The following is a 20,716-nucleotide window of genomic DNA, read 5'->3' as shown; positions in this document are numbered from 1 at the left end:
TGAACATGGGACTAAGTCAACATGCAGAGAGGAAAGCCTCGTTCTTAATGAAATCCGCATGGGGTAACCAGTTTTTAGGAACGATTATTTGACTTTCGCCCTCTAAAGGCATGGTGGTGGTCTTGAAAAAGCCTGGCTCCATTATCAGTTCATAAGCCGTAGAAGACATCCGGGGCCGGGTGCATTTCTTCCCAAGCAGCGCCGGGTCCTTGTTGTACCGGCGAAGGATCCGATTGTGCCCCAAAGTTGGAGAGCTGACCAGGTAGAACCTCTCCTTCCAATCGGACCATTTGGATGGCTTATCCAAAGTCATCAAATATTCCGGGTGTGTGGTAAGAGTGTACCACGCACCATGTCCGCCTAGGGCCTGGCTCATATAGTGCAAATGAGAAAACGCAGGGAAGCTGGGCTCAATGACCTATAACTCGTAGGCGGCAATGAAACCCGGAATGTTTAGCCACGAGTTTAGGGTGAGCTGCCAGATGCCAACATCATACCCCTTCAATATTCTTTTTATTTCCTTGTGAAGGGGGAAGCGGAGGCCGGCTTTGATCACCGCCTTATAGAAGTCGAAGCAGTTGTCGGCGTTCTCTATGTTGTCCTCCCAAGCAATTGTTACCTCAGGCGGAAGAACCTCTATTCTCATCCTGTTTCCTACTGGGTGTGCATCAGCGAAGTCCCTAAAGCTATTTTTCATTACAGCCAAATCCTAGATAAGCATCCGGGTTTCTAAAGGATTTAGCTGCTTCGACCCTCTCTCCAGCTTAAGCCGCAAAGTCCTTTTGGTCAGAGCCAGACATTTCAGAGCCAGACCTTTTGGCGGTTTCCTCGCCGCCTGACCCCCCTTTATCAGACCCTAGGTCTGAGGCATCATCTCCGCCGTTTGCTCCATCGAAAATGGTGTCGCTGGGGGTTGAAGGGGGGCCACCCGGAGAAGAGGCCGCCTGCTCTTCCTCCTTTCCTTGCTCTTGCTCTTCCTCCGTGTCCTCATATTCCTCATCAGGAATAATTTTGTCAGTGGGCACTCTTCTAACGTGTTGCTTGCTAGGCTTAATAGCAGTTTGTTTTACTTTAGCCATGTTGTCCCGCATAGACACAGAGACGGAGGTGTTCAAGGATGAACAAAGCAGGTTTGAATTTCCAAAAATGGCACCCTTGGCTCTTGATTCAACCGTACTAGGAGACCGGCTAAATGACGTAGGCGGTGCTGTGCGGGTCAATGGAGAGTCCATTTTATTTTGAAGACTAACTACACACGTGGAATATTATTAAAAGCTTGAAAAGGATGCAGGCAGTTACCTTTAACTTCTCTAAAACTGCTACAAGAGGTGACCGGGTGTGTTCTCAATGAGCAGCCAGAAAACATAATCTCACAAGCAGACGGAAGCAGAGTTTCTCTCTCTAAACGTTCTTCTTTTTATCTCTCTAAAATGTCAAATTTGGAGTGTAAAATGAGGAGAGAGGGGGGGGGGGTGAAACCTCCTATTTATAGAAGGGTAAAATAAGGGGCATTCTTGTAAAACCCTAGAAGGTGAACAGTTTTAATGTTCACTGCCTATTTGCTGCCGTGTGTCACATGCGCCAGATGGCCAGCCACGTGTCACCTGTGAGGGGAAAATGTTTTGGGTAAAATTACCCTGTCCACGTGGACCAATTAAAGAGGGCCACATGTCAAGCTGACGAGGGGTGGAATTAGGTTGTTGAAACATATCTTCCATGGTAAAACTAAATTTATAAACACTTAACAAACCTATATACAAGTATAGAGGCAAGTCAAGGATCGAACCCAAAGAAACGGTAATGTTCAAGCGCTCTCAATTATGTGCCTAAGCTAGGTCGAAGACAAAGATAAAGAGAGACCACTAACAACTAACAAACAAAGAAACCAAATAAATAAAGCATTGGAAAAGGGGATTAACAAGTAATCATGACAATTGTAGCAACTCGGGAACAATATGCAAATCAATGGTTGTGAAGACTAATGGCAAGCTCAATCAAAAGAGTCAACAAGCTATCTCCTAGAGGTCAAACTAGCGCCAACTACAAGAGACTCTAACAAGGAGCATCACTAATCAAGCTCAATCGATAATTGCAAGCTACAAATCAATGGTCCGTATCAATGTAGACTCACAATGTAAATGTAGCATAATTCTCAAGGCCTAATCGAATTACACACATGTAAACTTCCATTAATCGATTTAATCTCAACAATTAATCAATATAATTCCCAAATTAAGCACAATCAATCAATCATACAAGTTTCGCCCAATTCCTAGCAAACAACTACACTAAAATCATCATCTAATCAATAAACAACTAAAGAAATCAAGAATCAACAATCGATGAAGAACAATTACACTAATAAACAATCAATCATCAAAATCAAATCAAACTAATATGAAATCAAACAAAGCACTAAATGAGATAGAGTTAAGAATGCTCATTGATAATAGAGAAGATCTTCAACACAATTGTCACCATTGAATCTTCAATCTCTCAATAACCATTGAAATTCCTCACTTTCTCTCTCTAAAATCTACTCCTAAACTAACCCTAAAACTAGAGAGAAAAGCTATCAACTAAGCTAAGAAAAATGATCAAAAATGTGAAATGAAGCTTATTCTAAACCTGCTTTAAAAAATGGGTTACAAAGGTATAAATAGGAGGCGCGAACAAAAACTGAGCAAGGAGGTACCTAGAGAGATGCGGCCACGAGAGCAAGGGTGGCGCGCCCGCGCACAGGGGCTGCACTCTCGCGCCCGTGCCTTGCGCGCCCATGCATATCTGGGTTTCTCCAACTTTCTCATGGTTTCGTGCGTTCGCTAAGGTCGCACGATTATGATGATGATAAACACTAAGTGAGGTAGTCCCTAAAGCACATGATTGTGGGTTCAACATCCCATATTCGCGAGAGCACGGCTTGAGAGCGCAAGAGCTAGAACTTGGAGAATCCACTTCCTTACGTCTCGAGCTTTCCAATTGCCATGAGCTTTTTCCAAAAGCTTTCTCCACCTTAGTAAATCACCAATACTAAGAGATGGACCTTGTACAATACCTACAACCACTAAAATAGAGCAAATAAAGGAGAAAAGACTAGTTTTACCATAGAAATGCACAAAAGCTACAAAATAAGAGAGGAAATGTAAGACCTAGACCAAAAGCGTAAAACTAAGCATTTATTAAGCATGAAAGCCATGAAAAGAGGGTAAAAACAACCTAAATGCTCATCAAATGGGTGCCCATTTATGACATGCATCAAATAACCCCAAGCTTACCTTTTGCTCATCCTCGAGCAAAACAAAACCAAGGGAGAAATGATGAGCTTATTCAAACAAAAAAAAGAAAGAGAAGAGACAAGAATATACACTAACTCACTTTCGTAGGAATCACGGTCAATTTTAGCAACTAAAGACAAGCCATTTAAACCCCTAGATCGCCTTAGAGGACAAGTGATGCTCTTGTAAAGGTTTCCTAAGAGATTAACCTATAACTCTCGTAGTAATACAAACAAGGCAAAGCATGAAAAGGAAATCAAAAGAAAAGAAGAGTAAAAAACATATTCATGAAAGGACTTTTCCATATGTACAAGCATAAATGAATGCAAATCTTTCTAAACAAGTAAGGGAGTGCACATTTCAAGATACCCTAGGTTGATTGAAACATAAATATGCTAAGCATAGGAACTAGAGAAACACAATCCACTTTCATCCCAAACGGTCTTACAGCGTTCTCCCTACTAGTCTCATATCTTCCCCTAGTAAGCATCTCAAAAGTTCCACGAAGGAACCGGAAAAAGAGATAATTTTGGGCTACTTGACGTCTTGACAATGCATCCCCTTTCCTTTGGCTTTAACTCATAATGCCCTCCCCCGACATTTGACTTAACCTCTAGGTCAAAAGGTCTTTCCCAATGGTTGTAATGTAAGGGCAAGAAGGATGAAAATTTGGCGGTATTCCTAATTAGTGAAGCAAAGGGTGATCAAACCTTCTCCTCATAACCAAGCAATCGCCAAACAAAAACAAACTAACTTCCCTAAGCTTATTCAAAGCTATAACCACAATCATATATACAAAAAGCGTAAATGCTTCTCCCCCAAGCTTAAAGGAAGCATTGTCCTCAATGCTTGAAAAAGGAAAAGAAATTACATCGAAATATTTTTTATTTTTCTTATTTTCATTTCTTTTTTTTATTTTCATTTCTTTCAAAACAATTGTCCATGCCTCTTTAACTTTGGACGACTCTTACTATTTCGCACTTGCTTTGTCCTTGCCTTAATTAACTTTGGACGGCTTTTTCATTTATTCATTTGCCATTATTTGCACAAAAATCACAACACAAACTTGCTTTCAAGAGAACCAAATATCCAAACTCCTCCACCACAAACTCCAACAATAATGATCAATTGCCTCACAAAAATCAAAAATGGAAAAGAAAATCAAACAAAAGGCTCAAGATCTAAAGATGTGGCTTGAAAAGAAGGGAAAAGGCTCAAATGGTTAGCAAGAAGGAAAATGTAAACCCAATGAACTAAAAAGAAAGAAAATTAACCTAGAAAAGAAAAATTACCACCCCGAAAAGATGCCTTTGTCCTCCCTAGATGGCTCGGTCTCGAGTTTGAGAAATATGAGTCAAGATTCTAGATTAGGTCCGCAATAGTCAAGGATTCATGCCGCTCATGCAAATATATGTTGAAGGCTTGAAAATAATGAACCTTACATGGATGTAGCAAAAACTCACTATTGGTGTCAATTCGACTATAGGAAGCAACTACCAACATGCCACAAACAAGTAGAATCTGGTTTCATGGTCCCATTAGTTCTAACCAACTACCTTAGCATGCTTTATCCTAGAATCAACAAAGCATACTCTCAAACCGTGCACACCGTTACCCTTCAAGAAGAAAAGCATTCAACTATACAAGTTCAATAGTTTTATGTCAAAAGCAAGAACAAAACAAAGACACATTGCGAATTCGCCTTGATAGAAACAAAATCTCTTTGGAGTTTTTCAAGATATAAGAACATGGAAAAGCATATACAAAGGTGAAAAGCATATATGAATCAATATCCCATCAAACATTATTGAATACCCTCCCCAAGCTTGAATGAGACAATACACTCAAACATATATCATAGAAACTATGGGAGGGGAAAACAAGGAGATCAATCCAACAAACCAACATATATCCAACAAGTCATCATCATCCACTTGAGAAAGAGCAAGGAAGGATATTACCGAAGATTAGGTGGGTGTAAATACGCACAAATGACCCAATTAAACCTTTCAAAGCTAATTTCCCAAGAGTTGAACCTTGTTTCCATATGCTAGAAAAAATAGGAGTCAATCTTCCTTGATTCTTGATCCAAATCGAAGCACCCAAGTATATCAAGTCATGTACCTAGCAAAAGGCACACAAACATTTCCATGAGAGAAAATATATTCTAAAAAGCAAATGAAAATCTAATCTAAAGCACGGGTTGCTTCTTGAGAAAAGCTTGCTTAAGGTCCAAGCTTGACCGCTCTAGTAAAATAATAATTCAACGCACGCAAGAGCTTGTCAAATGCACTACTACACATTTCGCAAGAGAGAAGGTAGGTAAATAACGGGATAAAAACATGCAACAAGATTGTTGCACACAAGTGAGGAGGGAGGTTCCAAAAGAAAGAAAAAGAGGGATCAAAAGGAAAAACAAAAAAATAAGAAGAAGAAGAAGAAGAAGAAGAAGAAGGGGGAATAAAATAATGGAAAGAAAAAGAAAAAGGCAAATCCCGCACACTCAAATATTTTTGGGTGGCAACATCGCCCTTTTCCTCAACAATAGAAGAATGAGGGACATTAAGATCATCATAGTCAAGGGGGTCCCCAATAGGCTCATTGGGATAGGAAGGGAGAAAAATAGGGCAATAGGGGATGTGGTCTAACCTTTGAGAAAAAGGGGTATGAGAAATAGGCAAAGGGGTAGCTACTCCCTCAACACAATGTCTCACATCACCAATGAGGGCATAAAAATCAATCATAGAGTCCTCAAATGAAGATCTCTCACAATCTACATCTCCCTTAAGCTCAAAAACTCCAATGAAATTACCCCCATCCTTCTTTGCACCACAATAACCCACCTTTCTTTCAACTATCTCAAAACCTAAGTCCTCAAAACCATGTATGAGTGGAGGTAGAGTCATCGTAAACTCATCTGAATCCTAATAAGCTTTCTCGATGAACTCATCCAAAAATCTATAAATTTTCTTATGACTCTCACAAAACAAATGGAAGATTACCTCAAAAGAGTCTATGTATTCAAAGATTGAAGGCTCACAAACATACACTTAAGGCTCATCAAGATGAGAAAGAGGGTTAGGATTTTCAAATTCAAGTCTCTCTTCATCTTCAACTCCTTCACCATCACTCATATGCTAACCTATGGGATCCTCACATTCTCTTGGTTGCTCAAAATTATCATCATCACCCTCAACACACACATTGGATAGAGATTTTTCACAAACAAGCATTAAGGATGACAATTGGCTTTCTAGCTCTTTACCTCTCTTTCTTCCCTCCTTAAGATGCTCCACACTTTTTTTCATCACCTCCAATTGACTTCTCAAAGAATTAAGAATCGACTCCTTTTTAGGCCCAAGATCATCACTAAGCTCAATATGCCTAATTTGTGTTTCCAAAGTAGCAATAAGAGATTCAAAAGGTGTAGAAGATTGAGGCTCAACAAGAGAAAAAGAAGTACAACAAAGATTGGAAGAATTAACATTGAAATCATGAGCATATACATCACATTGGGGAGTGAGGGCACAATCAAACATATGAGATTTGTTATTATGGGAATGGACTATATCACAAGAAGACATGGCGAATAATGAAGAAAATTGAAACACACCATTAGCATCAACTTGAGCATGTACTTCATCATCATGAAAAAAAAGAGGAAATAGAATTGGAAGCATTTGTCCTAGGTTCAACTATGGGATCATGTGACACATCATGGGATATCATGCCAGCATTAAAAGAATTAACACATTGCACATCAAAAATTGAAGCACGATTACCCCTATTATGGACTTCCCAAGCAAGCCAAACATAAAAATCCTAAGCATCTTCGATAGAAAATGCTTTAAATATACCACTATATATTCCTTCAACTATATCCCTAGTTTGTTAATTCAAACCAAAATAACAAATATCACAAGCCTCCAAAAGACTACAACAATGATAGTTACACTAGTGGAAAAATACCTATCCGCAATGGGCAAAAAAGGCCTATCTGTAACGGGCAGCGGGCGTTACGTATGCCACCGTTACGGATAGCCAGTGTTATTTGTAAGAGGGAGTGTCCGTTACAACTAACAAGTTATTCGTAGCGCACAGTTGAAAAGCCCGTTACAAATAACCCGTTATTTATAACGGACAGTTCAACTGCCCGTTACGAATAATGGGTTAGTTGTAACGGGCATTTCAACTGTCCGTTACGAATAACGGGTTATTTGTAACGGGCATTTCAACTGCCCGTTACGAATAACGGATTATTTGTAACGGGCATTTCAACTGCCCCTTACGAATACCGTTTAGCCTCAATTACAAAAAAACCAGCATAATTTACTAGGTTGTCGTCATTTTGTGCTTTATTATTCAATAAATTTTTTTATTTATTTCACAATTTTAATTAGTATAGTTGGCCACAAAGCTAATAAATCAAGAAACAACAATTTTTTTTCCTTAGAACACTAGTAAAAAATATACATAATTGGTGCTGGACTAATAGAACACTAACAGCAGCAAATACAGCTGAACAATAGAAAAAGAAAACAACATTCTTCTTCTGGACCAGCAATAGTATAGGAACTGGCAACACTGTTTTCCCTCACCTAACTTTCCTCCATCAACTCATACACCACTTTAAAAGAAAGGCCTTATGATTTGATGAAGCTGCTTCATATTTTAATTATGCCAGCTCATTAAGCAAAACAACAATCTCAACCCGTGCTGACTCTAAAACAAGTAACAAGCACCTGAGAAACAAAGAATCACAAATAAACTCCTTAAACTACCAAGATAAGATTGAGTAATCAACCTAGAAGTGTTTGTGTGCAATTTAACTAGTTGTCTTTTTTTATTTCTTGTTTTCTTCTAGGATGGATTCAAGAAACTCAAGTACCATTGTAAATCTTGCGTAATAGAAGGAAAATGAACATCAACAACAAATTAAAAAAAAAAAAAGAAAAGATCTCATTGCATGAATATGAAATAAAATAAGCCAGGAAAATTTAATGTACAACAATCTTGGTAATTTGTATTCCAAAGTGGAATCAAACAAAGAATAAGACGAATGAGGTAATACCATATTAATTTAAAGGTAACTTTATTTGTCTAAGAGGCAAAAAAAAAGAGAGAATTAACACATTGTTGAAAACCATAGTCATAACAAGCAACAAAAAAGATAACTGAAGAAGTAGTCAATGCGTCATGCATGAGCAGTAAAAGGTACTATAACACTAAGCACTTTTTATAACATCCCACTTACAATCTTTTATTCGCAAAACAAGATCTAGTAGATTAAGAAGGCAGCTACTTTGTAGGTTTTAAAGAATATCAGAAAATTTTGGCATCATACTTTCTGCTTTATGGACAGATAACAAGGTAAAAATTTACTTCACTAGTTTAAAAAACTTTCATTCCACAATCACTACAATAGTGTCTAGTCATCTCATAAAGCATGATAAGGTGTCACCATATAGTAATCAAGACCAATTCTGAAGTATAAGCCTTTACGTAATTTAGCATCTCGAAACAGGATGGTGCCATACTTACAAACTATTCTAGTTAAGTTTGGCTTTAGAAATAAGAAAATGTGCAGAGAGTTTCAACTTCATAATCACGACATAAGACGGTTAAAAATACACATAATATAAACACCTATGAAGTTCTCTACAGTAAAATAAGTTTAAGAACATATTTCCTGACATCCAGAAGTACAATTTTTTATGATAATTATTTGCCTCAACATGGAAAGAAATGATTCTCTAAATCGATACCCAAACTCAAGTTCTTTGCTACATAAAAAATGCACTAGGAATACAATGAACATCTGCTTCACTGAAAAAAGGACAACAATGTGTCTCCTGTAACTCCAAAATATTGTAGACAATGAAACCGTGAGGAATGATTGATTTTTCTATTGATATAGAAAGATAGATAGTGTGCTCAGAAATCATATCTATGGGTGAAGATGTGGTTGGCCTAGTCGTGAACTACAAGAACTCAGTTTGATCAAAATTCATCCAAAGCTCCACTTGAAATTAAATGAGTTCAGCTGAACACAGCTAAGCTCTTCTAAAAAGGATCATGAGAAAGCTCAAGCATAAGAATTAAAAAGAATATCTCACACAAAACCCTATTAAACCAGAGAAAAAAAATATAGGTACTTCTAGAAAAGCCCAGCATAGAGTCCATAACCTCAAATCAATTATATGTGGTTCGTTGTCTTTGTGAATACAGAGGTTGCAAAGAATCCCCCTCCCTCCCCCAAAATAGCGTGCACATACACACTCTGTACCAATTCAACAAATCCATCACATTCAACAGCTTATTTTAGGGAGTGAGTGAGAGAACGAGATTTCATACAGTACCCGACCATCAGTTAGTGGCTTGATGTCTGATATCATAGCACTTTTAAATCCCACTCGTTGGGTTGAAGATGATCTTTTATTTCCACCATCTAACAATTTATGCAGAGTATCATCAACAAGAGAACAACGAAATGTTATTTTTTTTTATTTTACCAAATAAATCATGTTCACCAAGAGAGTGAAGATATGTAAAAAGTACTAGCTATTTGTGATACCAAGAATAACCGGTGAACATAGTCAAAATGACAAATTCTGTTGAGTTACCTTTCTAGTTGCCCATAACTCATCTTCTGTCAAAATTTTACCAATTACCAACTTTTTATGAAGTTTCATAAGCTCACTGCAAAAAATAACCTGTATCCATATTCAACAAACCTTGTGGGAACAAAACATAAGAAAATGAGGTTTTGTTTCTCTCGTCATGGTAATTTCCTGAACCAACGGGCCTTCATAGCTCCGATAAATACAAATGTAAATCCTTCGACATTTAAACATTGTTGGCCAGTTACTTGTCTTCTTGCAAAAGTTTTATTCGCCGCTCCATTTCTTTTGAACTTAATTAACCAGGTCCTTCAGAATCCTTTTTGGGAACATCTGGGTGCTTCTCAAGGGCCTTTGCTATTCACAAGGTGTCATGCTAATTATCATCAAGACCAAAAACATTAACCATACCCCAACATTTAAAAGAAAGTGATAGGAATTTCATGTCACAAAGTGAAAAATTACAAGCAACATCATTAATATTTAAGTCTTGGGAACTTGATTTCACTATAATGTTGCACTAGTAGATTATGCTCTAGTAAGTTCTGGCAGAAAAATAAACCCCACAATTATATAGACTTCAAATGGCTGGAATATATATATGTATATATGTATGTATATATATATGTATATATGTATGTATATATATGTATATATGTATGTATATATATATGTATATATGTATGTATATATATATATATGTATATATGTATGTATATATATATATATGTATATATATACATATACATATATACACACATATACATATATATATATATATATATATATATATATATATATATATATATATATATATACATACATATATACATACATATATTCATATACATATATACATACATATATACATACAATATATATGTATGTATATTTCTTCAGTCCTCTAGATCTATGCATTTCTGAAACAAGAACTATGCCTTCCTTTTTTATCATAAAAGATTGATATCAAATTGGCTCAAATGACCAAACAACAAATCCTTCCACTAAACTCCGTTTCCTATACCGCGGGTCAAGCATAGATATTCTCATATAAATCTTTTATTCCTACTAACATCTGGACATCAACATAGACTAATCAAAGATAGCTAAGAGAAAAATGAATTATGATTAACACCAACATTTCATCAATTTAGTATACACTTGATATCTGAGAGTATCTAATTAACAGAAGATCTAGCAAAGTTCTACCTAACAGCAATCTGTCCTGAATATTAGTATAGCTCAAATAGGGGGAAAAGACAACATAACCTAATTTGTCACTTGTGCTGCTTTGCAGATAGATATGTGCACACCAATTAGGGACTATTAGCTAGATTCCAGATAATAATATATCAGAAATTCATATATTTGAAAATACCGATCTTGCATCACATCTATTTTATAAGTTAGAAAGTCCCTCTTTGTAATGTTGCACCAATCATACATGACAAAGTTGAATTATCAAAGCAATAACAAACCTAAGTGGTGCTATAGACCAATTTTCAGCAAAATTGCTCAAAAGATAATGTCAGACACCGAAAAATATATAATTAATGTCAAAGTTCAATTTTAACTTACTCAATCCCGACACATATCTCTATCGCTGAAGTTCTCAAATTCAAATATATACCCTTCTGATCCTTCACCCTAGAAACAAAGATAACAACATAATCAAATAAACAACTTCAGATACCAAGAGTAAATCAAACGATAAAGTTTCTGAGTTACATAGAACAACAGAGCCATTTTTATGCTGATAGAAAGAAGGCATGACTACTAGTTTAAGTTAATTGTATTAGTTGATTATTAAGTAGTAATAACTAAATTCAAACTCAGATTAAGGAGGTATTAGCTGATACTAGTAGCGTTTCAACAATTATATTTTGATCACTACCAAAATTAAATCACAAAATTTGCAGCTAAACCCTAATTCAATTGCTTACAAAACTTAGCAATAATACCAAGAAATTAATGATATGAACAAGAATAAACTTACAGAAGCACATGAAGATAACGTACAAAATATCTATTCGCAAACAAACCACAACAACACGTCAATAATACCAAGATCTCTTCGCAACGAACCACAACAACACGTCAATAACCCCGTGGATCTATAAAGCAAATCAAAACCCCCAATTTAACCATTTTTTCTCTAAGATTGATGGAGGAGAAGAGAGAAGGACTGAGTTCGAAATGAGAGTGACGTGGAGGAGAGGAGAGGAGAGAGAGAGGGAGTGAATGACGGCTAATGGTGAAAGCCGTGAAACCCTAATAAAAAGCATAATGGGTTCCTCTATAAGTTAGGCAGAGTTTGGGCATTTGTTTCGGGCATATTACGCCTATTACGTGTAATATAGTATTTATAACGGGCAAAATAGTGTCCGTTACGAATACTTATTTATTTGTAATGGGCACTAATTTGTCTGTTACAAATACTTATGTATTCATAACGGACACTATTTAGCCCGTTACAAATAAATAAGTATTCGTAACTGTAGGCGTCGCTCAAAGTGCGCCTACGTTAAAGTATGTGGTGAATATGCTTGGCACTCATAGGAAGTGGGAATTGACATATACGATTAGGGACAAATAAAGTAGGGAGCCGCCAACAAGTTTTTTAAGGAACTTGTAAACCGTTCACGGATCATAAAAAGGCAACCACGATAAAGGGACAACGATTGAATCGTAAAGGTTACACCCCATTCATACTCCATGAGATTACTAACTCCATATGGTTACGAACCACTAAAGGAGGATCGGGGATGATGGTACGAAGTGAGTCATGGAGTCACATTCGCCCATTTGGCCTCTACTCGATTCTTATAGTGAAAAGTAATTCCTGCGATCACTTGAATTAAACAACAAGATTAAAAGGAACCTAAACCAGTCGTCAAAATTATCTTATTAGGCGTGATTTTCAATTACATATTCCCTTTAAACATTCAATATGGTGATCATAAACATAATAGAGTAAACATTAATATTGGAAGCAATTTAAAAATAATAGCGTTAGTCAAATCAAATATAAAATAACCTAATCATGATACTGGCAACAAGAATAAAAATAAGAGTAATTAAGTGATTAATTACTCACTTTCCGCGTGTTCCTTGAATTGCTACATCATGAATAAACTGTTAGTAACTTCAATAAAAAATATAAAGCAAATGAAAATTAAATTAAATAAATATAGATTTGATTTGGTCCAAACCCTCAGTTAATTATACCTTTCATGCCTTTGTTTAAGGACGGAACCTCGGGTTAAGTATGGACTCCTTGGAGTGCTTAAAGGAAGGAATAGTAAAAGAATGGGGAGGCTAGTGTTTAGGATAAAGAGGGAGAAGATAATTATTTAATGATCAAGATTGTTGATGAATGGAAAAGGGGTGATATGAACTATATTTATAGAGAAAAAAAGAAGGGTCGAAGAATTAAGATAAGATCCGAATTAAATCGGAATAAAACTCGATAGACTATAGTTTTTGTGGTTTTTGTTTTTATCATATCTTTTGGTAGAGAAATTGGAATAAGATGAATAAGATATAATTTGAAAGATCTTGAAGTCTACTTTCTAACCCAATTAGAATCAGATTAAAATATTTTGTATAACAAAATATATGGCCGAAATAGTGAGACGGGGTAAGTTTTTGATAGAGTTTGATATTTTATTCATATCTTTTCCGTTATAGCTTGGAATTGATATTATAATTTATCACCGGAAAGATAATTTCAAGGGCTATCCAACCATATAAAATTTGGACAAAAAATATGAGGCACAAAAATAATATCTGTCTATCTTTGAATGTCTTTCAATTTGGATAGATTTAGGATTTTTAAAGAGAAAAGTTTTATTCAATTTCAAACTATATAATCTTATCTTTTCAAAAAGGATAATTAAGATCTTTTAGAAACTTGTAGAAATTTCTAATTAATCCTAATTGTTTTAGGAATGGGATTAAATAATTTTAACCCTCTACATGATCATTGGGTCGTAGGTAAGGTGGACTTAGGTTTGGTTTGGACTCAATTTAATATTTTGACCATAACTTATTCGTTATAACTCGGATTTGGGATTATAATATATCGTTGGAAAGCTCTTTTAAAGCCCCATCCAACTATACATTCATTGGACCAAGATTATGGACCAAAATAAACTGGATTAAAAGTTTTTATAAAAAGGACACGAAATGAAAGATTTTAAAGGACACAAAATGAATTATTTTGGATTTAAAGGCACAAAAAGAGGAAAATAAGTGAAGGTTTGGGGAAATGGGCTAGGAATTGGGTTGGTTTATGGAATGGAAATATTGATTTATGCACTCCAAGATTAAATACTCAACCCGACCAATAATGGCGATAAAAGGTTGTTCATCATCGGGTTTGGTTTTGGGGAGACATTTTTAGGTGTTTACAGAAGCCCCCACTTTACCTGAGTTTGTAGAAACGTCAGTTTCAAAAACGATAGTCAAAGTAGTCAATAGGGACGGAGAATGATTTAAGATGTTCTGCGATCCTAAATCACTTTGTATACGCCGATACTTGCAAAAAATATTAATTCCACAGATAAAAGAGTACATGGATAGAACTCTTATCTAACACCAGTGTATCAGTGACAAATGAGTTTGGTATTTTCCTATGCTTGAAGGAATCCACTGGATGACGTTTGTTGAAATGCTTTCCATGCTTGAGGAAAGCCGACAAATGAGTTTGGTAGCTTTCTAAGCCTGAAGAAACCTACCGGATGACACTTTCCATGCTTGAGGAATGTCGACATATGATTTTGGCGTTTTTCTATGCTTGAAGAAATCCACCGATAATGCTTTCCATGCTTAAGAAAAGCCGACAAAGGAATTTGGCGGTTTTCTATATTTGAAGAAATCCAGCGAATAATACTTTCCATGCTTGAGGAAAGTCGACAGATGATGAGATTACAAGTCTCTGTGTATTGAGAACCTTGCGTCATGAAATGATGGTGATTCGATTATCCTCGAACGTGGGCTGTAGATGGTCCGCTTGTCCCCGGACGTGGGCTGTAGTTAGTCCGCTTGTCCCCGGACGTGGGCTGTAGTTGATTCGCTTGTCCCCGAACGTGGGTTGTAGATGGTCCGCTTGTCCCCGGACGTGGGCTATAGATGGTCCGCTAGTTCCCGGACGTGGGTTGTAGTTGGTTCGCTTGTCCCCGAACGTGGGTCGTGGATGAGACCTACAAAATTAAATTTGCCAATGAACTCGTACATATTGTGATTGACTTGACCACTGACTTGACCAAGTTTGACTTGATGTGATGTGACATGACATGTGTATGACTTGTGAGTGTGTGTGTGTATATGTGTGTGTGCAGACACAAGCAAACGAAGATGCAAAAGTCAAAATTTTCCATCATTTTTGTCATGAAACGAGTGGAGGGTACCGACTTTTTCCCAAAAAAGAAAGACGTGAAAAATGAAATTTTATTTTCGAACTTCCCCCAATAAAAATTTTGAAAAAGTTTTTGAACTTCCCCAAAAGAAAATAGGAAAAAGGGAAGAAGTTTTAAAATTCCTCCTTGAGCAAGACGAAATGAATCGTATGTATTGAATTGCTTGTCTTGAAAATAATGTATGCATGATGCATGTTCTTAGGCCAGGAGGCTAAGGACAATTACATCATGTGACACGATAGATAAATGAATTGAACTTAGGTCATGGAGCTAAGCATCATATATGGTGTAAAGAAACAATATTGAATGTCATTTAGGTCTGGAAGCTAAGCACATATATAGATGAAGTGATTATTGAGTATTACATAATGAATGTTGCTTAGGTTAAGGAGCTAAGCACGATATGCGATGCATGAAACAATGAATTTTTCTCAGGTCAGGAAGCTAAGCAAGTATACAATGTTTCTTCTAATGAATGTTTTCTTGAAAGATGATGAAGCATGCACAGTGTTGAAACAAGATTTCATGAAAAAGGGTTCTTAAAGGGAAAGCTCATATGGATATGGATATGGATGTGTGAGTGAAGTGTGTGAATGTGATACTAAGGTTGGCTGCAAAGGCTATAGATGATGACTCTTTAGACTGGGTAGGCTAAATGATGTGGGTTCAAGCCCCCAAGTCTAGCTCTAGATGGGTTAGGTTAAGCATTGGATATTCCTTGACTCGATCATGCATGGATATGAATATGAATGTGGCCGCACCTCGATATGAGGTTGTCTATGTATCTGTAGCTCTAACGAAACTTTACACAAGTGTGTGTACACCTCAAAGAGGTCTTTCAAGGGTTGTAAGGTGGTTAAGCTGAAGATTTAAGGAAGAAAGGCATTAAAGGCTCAAGACCCGAGAGAAGCCCCCAAGATATGCAATTGTGAATTTGAAAATTATGATTTTTGCATTTTTTTTTTATTTATTTATTATTTTTTATTGTTTTGAATCAATGTAGGCAATCTCAAATCATGCGGTCCATCACTCACTTGGAATTCATGTTTCTCAGGCATGGTACCAAGCACTCGATGAGAGGCGCACTTTGAGACGTGTTCATATCAAAGACATTGGAACACTTACCTTTAGACATTGTTTTATTGTTGCTTTTTTTTATACTTGCTTTTTGAAAGCTATACAATTACATATCTTCTTATCCCAAGGTTAAGTGAATGTGGGTTGAAGAAATGAAGGCCAAACGTCAGACGAGGCTCAAAATGGTTGAAGAAGAAATTCTAAAATATTTGTGATCACTTGAGTTAAACAACAAGATTAAAAGGAACCTAAACCGGTCGTCCAAATTATCTTATTAGGCGTGATTTTCAATTACATATTCCCTTTAAACATACAATATGGTGATCAAAAACATAATAGAGTACACATTAATATTGGAAACAAATTAAAAATAATAGCGTTAGTCAAATCAAATATAAAATAAACTAATTATGATACTAGCAACAAGAATAAAAATAAGAGTAATTAAGTGATTAATTACTCACTTTCTGCGTGTTCCTTGAATTGCTACATCATGAATAAACTGTTAGTAACTTCAATAAAAAATATAAAGCAAATGAAAATAAAATTAAATAAATATAGATTTGATTTGGTCCAAACCCTCAATTAATTATACCTTTCACGCCTTGGTTTAAGGACGGAACCTCGGGTTAAGTATGGACTCCTTAGAGTGCTTAAAGGAAGGAATAGTAAAAGAATGGGAAGGCTAGTGTTTAGGCTAAAGAAGGAGAAGATAACTATTTAATGATCAATATTGTTGATGAATGGAAAAGGGGTGATATGACCTCTATTTATAGAGAAAAAAACAAGGGTCGAAGAATAAAGATAAGATCCGAATTAAATCGGAATAAAACTCGATAGACTGCAGTTTTTGCGGTTTTTGTTTTTATCATATCTTTTGATACAGAAATTGGAATAAGATGAATAAGATATTGTTGGAAAGCTATTGAAGTCTAATTTCTAACCCTTTGGAATCAGAGTAAAATATTTTTTATGACAAAATATATGGCCGAAATAGTGAGAAGGTGTCAGTTTTGGATAGAGTTTGATATTTTATTCCTATCTTTTCCGTTATAGCTCGGAATTGATATTATAATATATCATCGGAAAGATAATTTCAAGGGCTATCCAACCATATAAAATTTGGATAAAAAATATGAGGAACGAAAATAATATCTGTCTATCTTTGAATGTCTTTTAATTCAGATTGAAATAGGATTTTCAAAGAGAAATTTTTTATTCAATTTCAAACTATTTAATCTTATCTTTTCAAAAAGGATAATTAAGATCTTTAAGAAACTTATAGAAGCTTCTAATTAATCCTAATTGGTTTAGGAATGGGATTAAATAATTTGAACCCTGTACATGATCATTGGGTCATAGGTAAGGTGGACTTAGGTTCGGTTTGAGCTCAATTTTAACTTATTCGTTATAACTCGAATTTGGGCTTATAATATATCGTTGGAAATCTCTTTTAAAGCCCCACCCAACTATTCAATAATTGGACCATGATTATGGACCAAAATAAACAGGATTAAAAGTTTTTATAAAAAGGACACGAAATGAATGATTTTAAAGGACACAAAATGAATTATTTTGGATTTAAAGGCACGAAAAGAGGAAAATCAGTGAAGGTTTGGGGAAATGGGCTAGAAATTAGGTTGGTTTATGGAATGGAAATATGGATTTAAGCACTCCAAGATTAAATACTCAACCCGACCAATAATGGCGATGAAAGGTTGTTCATCATCGGGTTTGGTTTTGGGGAGTCATTTTTAGGTGTCTACAGTAACGGACACTATTTTGCCTGTTACAGATAGCCTGTTACGAATGAGATTTTTTTTACTAGTGTAAAGAAATCCCTCAAATCTATGGAAATATTCACAAAAATGCTCATTGTTATATTGAGGAAATGAGAAACATGCCATTTTTATACAAAGCAAACAAAAATCAAATCAAAGAAAAGTATATACAAAGACCTAGACTCAAGCAATAAAAAACACACAATCATAGACACCGTTCCCCGACAATGGCACCATTTTGACGAGGGGTGGAACTAGGTTGTTGAAACTTATCCTCCCCGGTCAAACTAAATTTATAAACACTTAACAAACCTATATACAAGTATAGAGGCAAGTCAAGGATCGAACCCAAAGGAACGGTAATGTTCAAGCGCTCTCAATTATGTGCTTAAGCTAAGTCGAAGACAAAGATAAAGAGAGAACACTAGCAACTAACAAACAAAGAAACCGAACAAATAAAGCACTAGGAACGGGGATCAACAAGTAATCATGACAATTGTAGCAACTCGAGAACAATATGCAAATCAATGGTTGTGAAGACTAATGGCAAGCTCAATCAAAAGAGTTAACAAGCTATCTCCTAGAGGTCAAACTAGCGCCAACTACAAGAGACTATAACTAGGACCATCACTAATCAAGCTCAATCGACAATTGTAAGCAAAAAAGCGATGGTCCATATCAATGTAGACTCACAATGCAATCTAGCATAATTCCTAGCAAACAACTACACTAACATCATCTAATCAACAATCAATCAATCAATCAATCAATCAATCAATTAAGTTTCGCCCAATTCCTAGCAAACAACTACACTAACATCATCATCTAATCAACAAACAACTAAAGAAATCAAGAATAAACAATCTATGAAGAACAGTTACACTAATCAACAATCAAACACCAAAATCAAACCAAACAAATATGAAATCGAACAAAGCAATAAAATGAGATAGAGTTAAGAATTCTCATTGATAATAGAGAAGATCTTTAACACAATTGTCACCAATAAATCTTCAATCTCTCAATCACCATTGAAATTCATCACTTTCTCTCTCTAAAATCTACTCCTAAACTAACCCTAAAACTATAGAGAAGCTCTCAACTAAGCTAGGAAAAATGATCAAAACTTTGAAATGAAGCTTATTCTAAACCTGCTTTAAAAATCGGGTTACAAAGGTATAAATAGGAGGCGCGAACAAAAATCGAGCAAGGAGGTACCCAGAGAGATGTGGCCGCGCGAGCAGGGTTGGCGCGCCTGCACACAGGGGCTGCGCGCCCGTGCCTTGCACGCCCATGCATCTCTGGGTTTCTTAAACTTTCTTGCGGCTTCGTGCGTTCGCTAAGGTCGCACGATTATGATGATGATAAACACTGAGGCAGTCCCAAAAGCACATGATTGTGGGTTCAACACCCCATATTCATGAGAGCATGGCTTAAGAGCGCAAGAGCTAGAACTTGGAGAATCCACTTCCTTGCATCCTGAGCTTTCCAATTGCCATGAGCTTGCTCCAAAAGCTTCCTCCACCTTAGTAAATCACCGAACCTCGTACAATACGTAAAACCACGAACATAGAGAAAATAAAGGAGAAAAGACTAGTTTTACCATAGAAATGCACAAAAGCTACAAAATAAGAGAGGAAAGGTAACACCTAGACCAAAAGCATAAAACTATGCATTTATTAAGCATGAAAGCCATGAAAAGAAGGTAAAAACAACCTAAATGCTCATCAAATGGGTGCCATTTATGACACCCATCACAAGCCTAGGCTAGTCCAAGTGGACCAATTGCCATCTAACATGTGTCACCCTCAAATATCTCCTGAAATGGCAGCCTTTAAGGGCTTAAGCTCCAAGAGTGCCGAAAAACCGCGCAGCCCACAAAATCTAGGTCAAATGACCTAGATATGGGCACACCCTCACATGACCCTATAAATAGGGAGATATTCCCCAAATTTTGGGACATATTCAATCATTTATTACATCCATTTTCTCTCACATCAGAGAAACACCTGATCTAAGAATCCGAGAAGATCTCACTTTATTTTTCGCACTTTCTCCCACCCATATTCAAGTACTAACTTGACTGTCGGAGGCCGAGCTCCGAACACCTGGTGTCTCCGTTGTTTTGCAAGTACCGGCGCAGTCAGATCAGTCATCGAGTTGTAACTCTCCCAAGGGACAAAAACACCCAAAATAGTATTCACCCTTCAAGAGGCGTTGAAAGAGGCGGAGAGCTTTATTTAATCTACCTACCTCTGCTCGTCCAGCCATCAGACGAAATCTAAGAAGTCCAACAATCAAAAAGAGAGTCGGTCTGCTCAGCCGACTTATAAAGATGAAGAGAGAAAAAAGAGAAAAGAAGTTTGGGCAGTTGAAGAACCTGACCATCTGTCCAAAAAGAAGAAGAAGGAATTCAAACTGTATTTCTCGCGCTATGAATTCAATAAAGACTGTTACACCATCTTTATGGAGGTGAAGGACTGGCTGACTATTGGGAAGCCAAATCCTATGAAGAGTTCCGTTCAGTCGCGGAACAAGAATAA

The 20,716-nt window shown here is 36.4% G+C and overlaps 1 long non-coding RNA gene across 6 annotated transcripts; it reads right to left on the bottom strand.

Moving 5' to 3' along the window:
• Positions 1-2,425: 2,425 nt before the first annotated feature.
• On the bottom strand, positions 2,426-12,171 carry LOC145639004 (uncharacterized). 6 transcript variants are annotated; one of them, XR_014114786.1, is made up of 4 exons: positions 11,892-12,171; positions 11,474-11,542; positions 7,874-10,271; positions 2,426-5,399 (listed from the first exon to the last, which is right to left on the bottom strand). It is a non-coding gene; the product is annotated as an uncharacterized LOC145639004 (long non-coding RNA). The 6 variants fall into 6 exon arrangements; XR_014114787.1 differs by lacking the exon at positions 2,426-5,399 and having other exon boundaries at positions 7,566-8,017; positions 9,635-10,271; XR_014114783.1 differs by lacking the exon at positions 2,426-5,399 and having other exon boundaries at positions 7,566-10,271.
• Between the last annotated feature and the right edge of the window lie 8,545 nt (positions 12,172-20,716).

The sequence above is a fragment of the Chenopodium album genome, chromosome 7, assembly GCF_948465745.1.
Source record: "Chenopodium album chromosome 7, dcCheAlbu1.1, whole genome shotgun sequence".
Classification (NCBI taxonomy): Eukaryota; Viridiplantae; Streptophyta; class Magnoliopsida; order Caryophyllales; family Amaranthaceae; genus Chenopodium; species Chenopodium album.
This window is presented reverse-complemented; position numbering and strand designations above follow the sequence as displayed.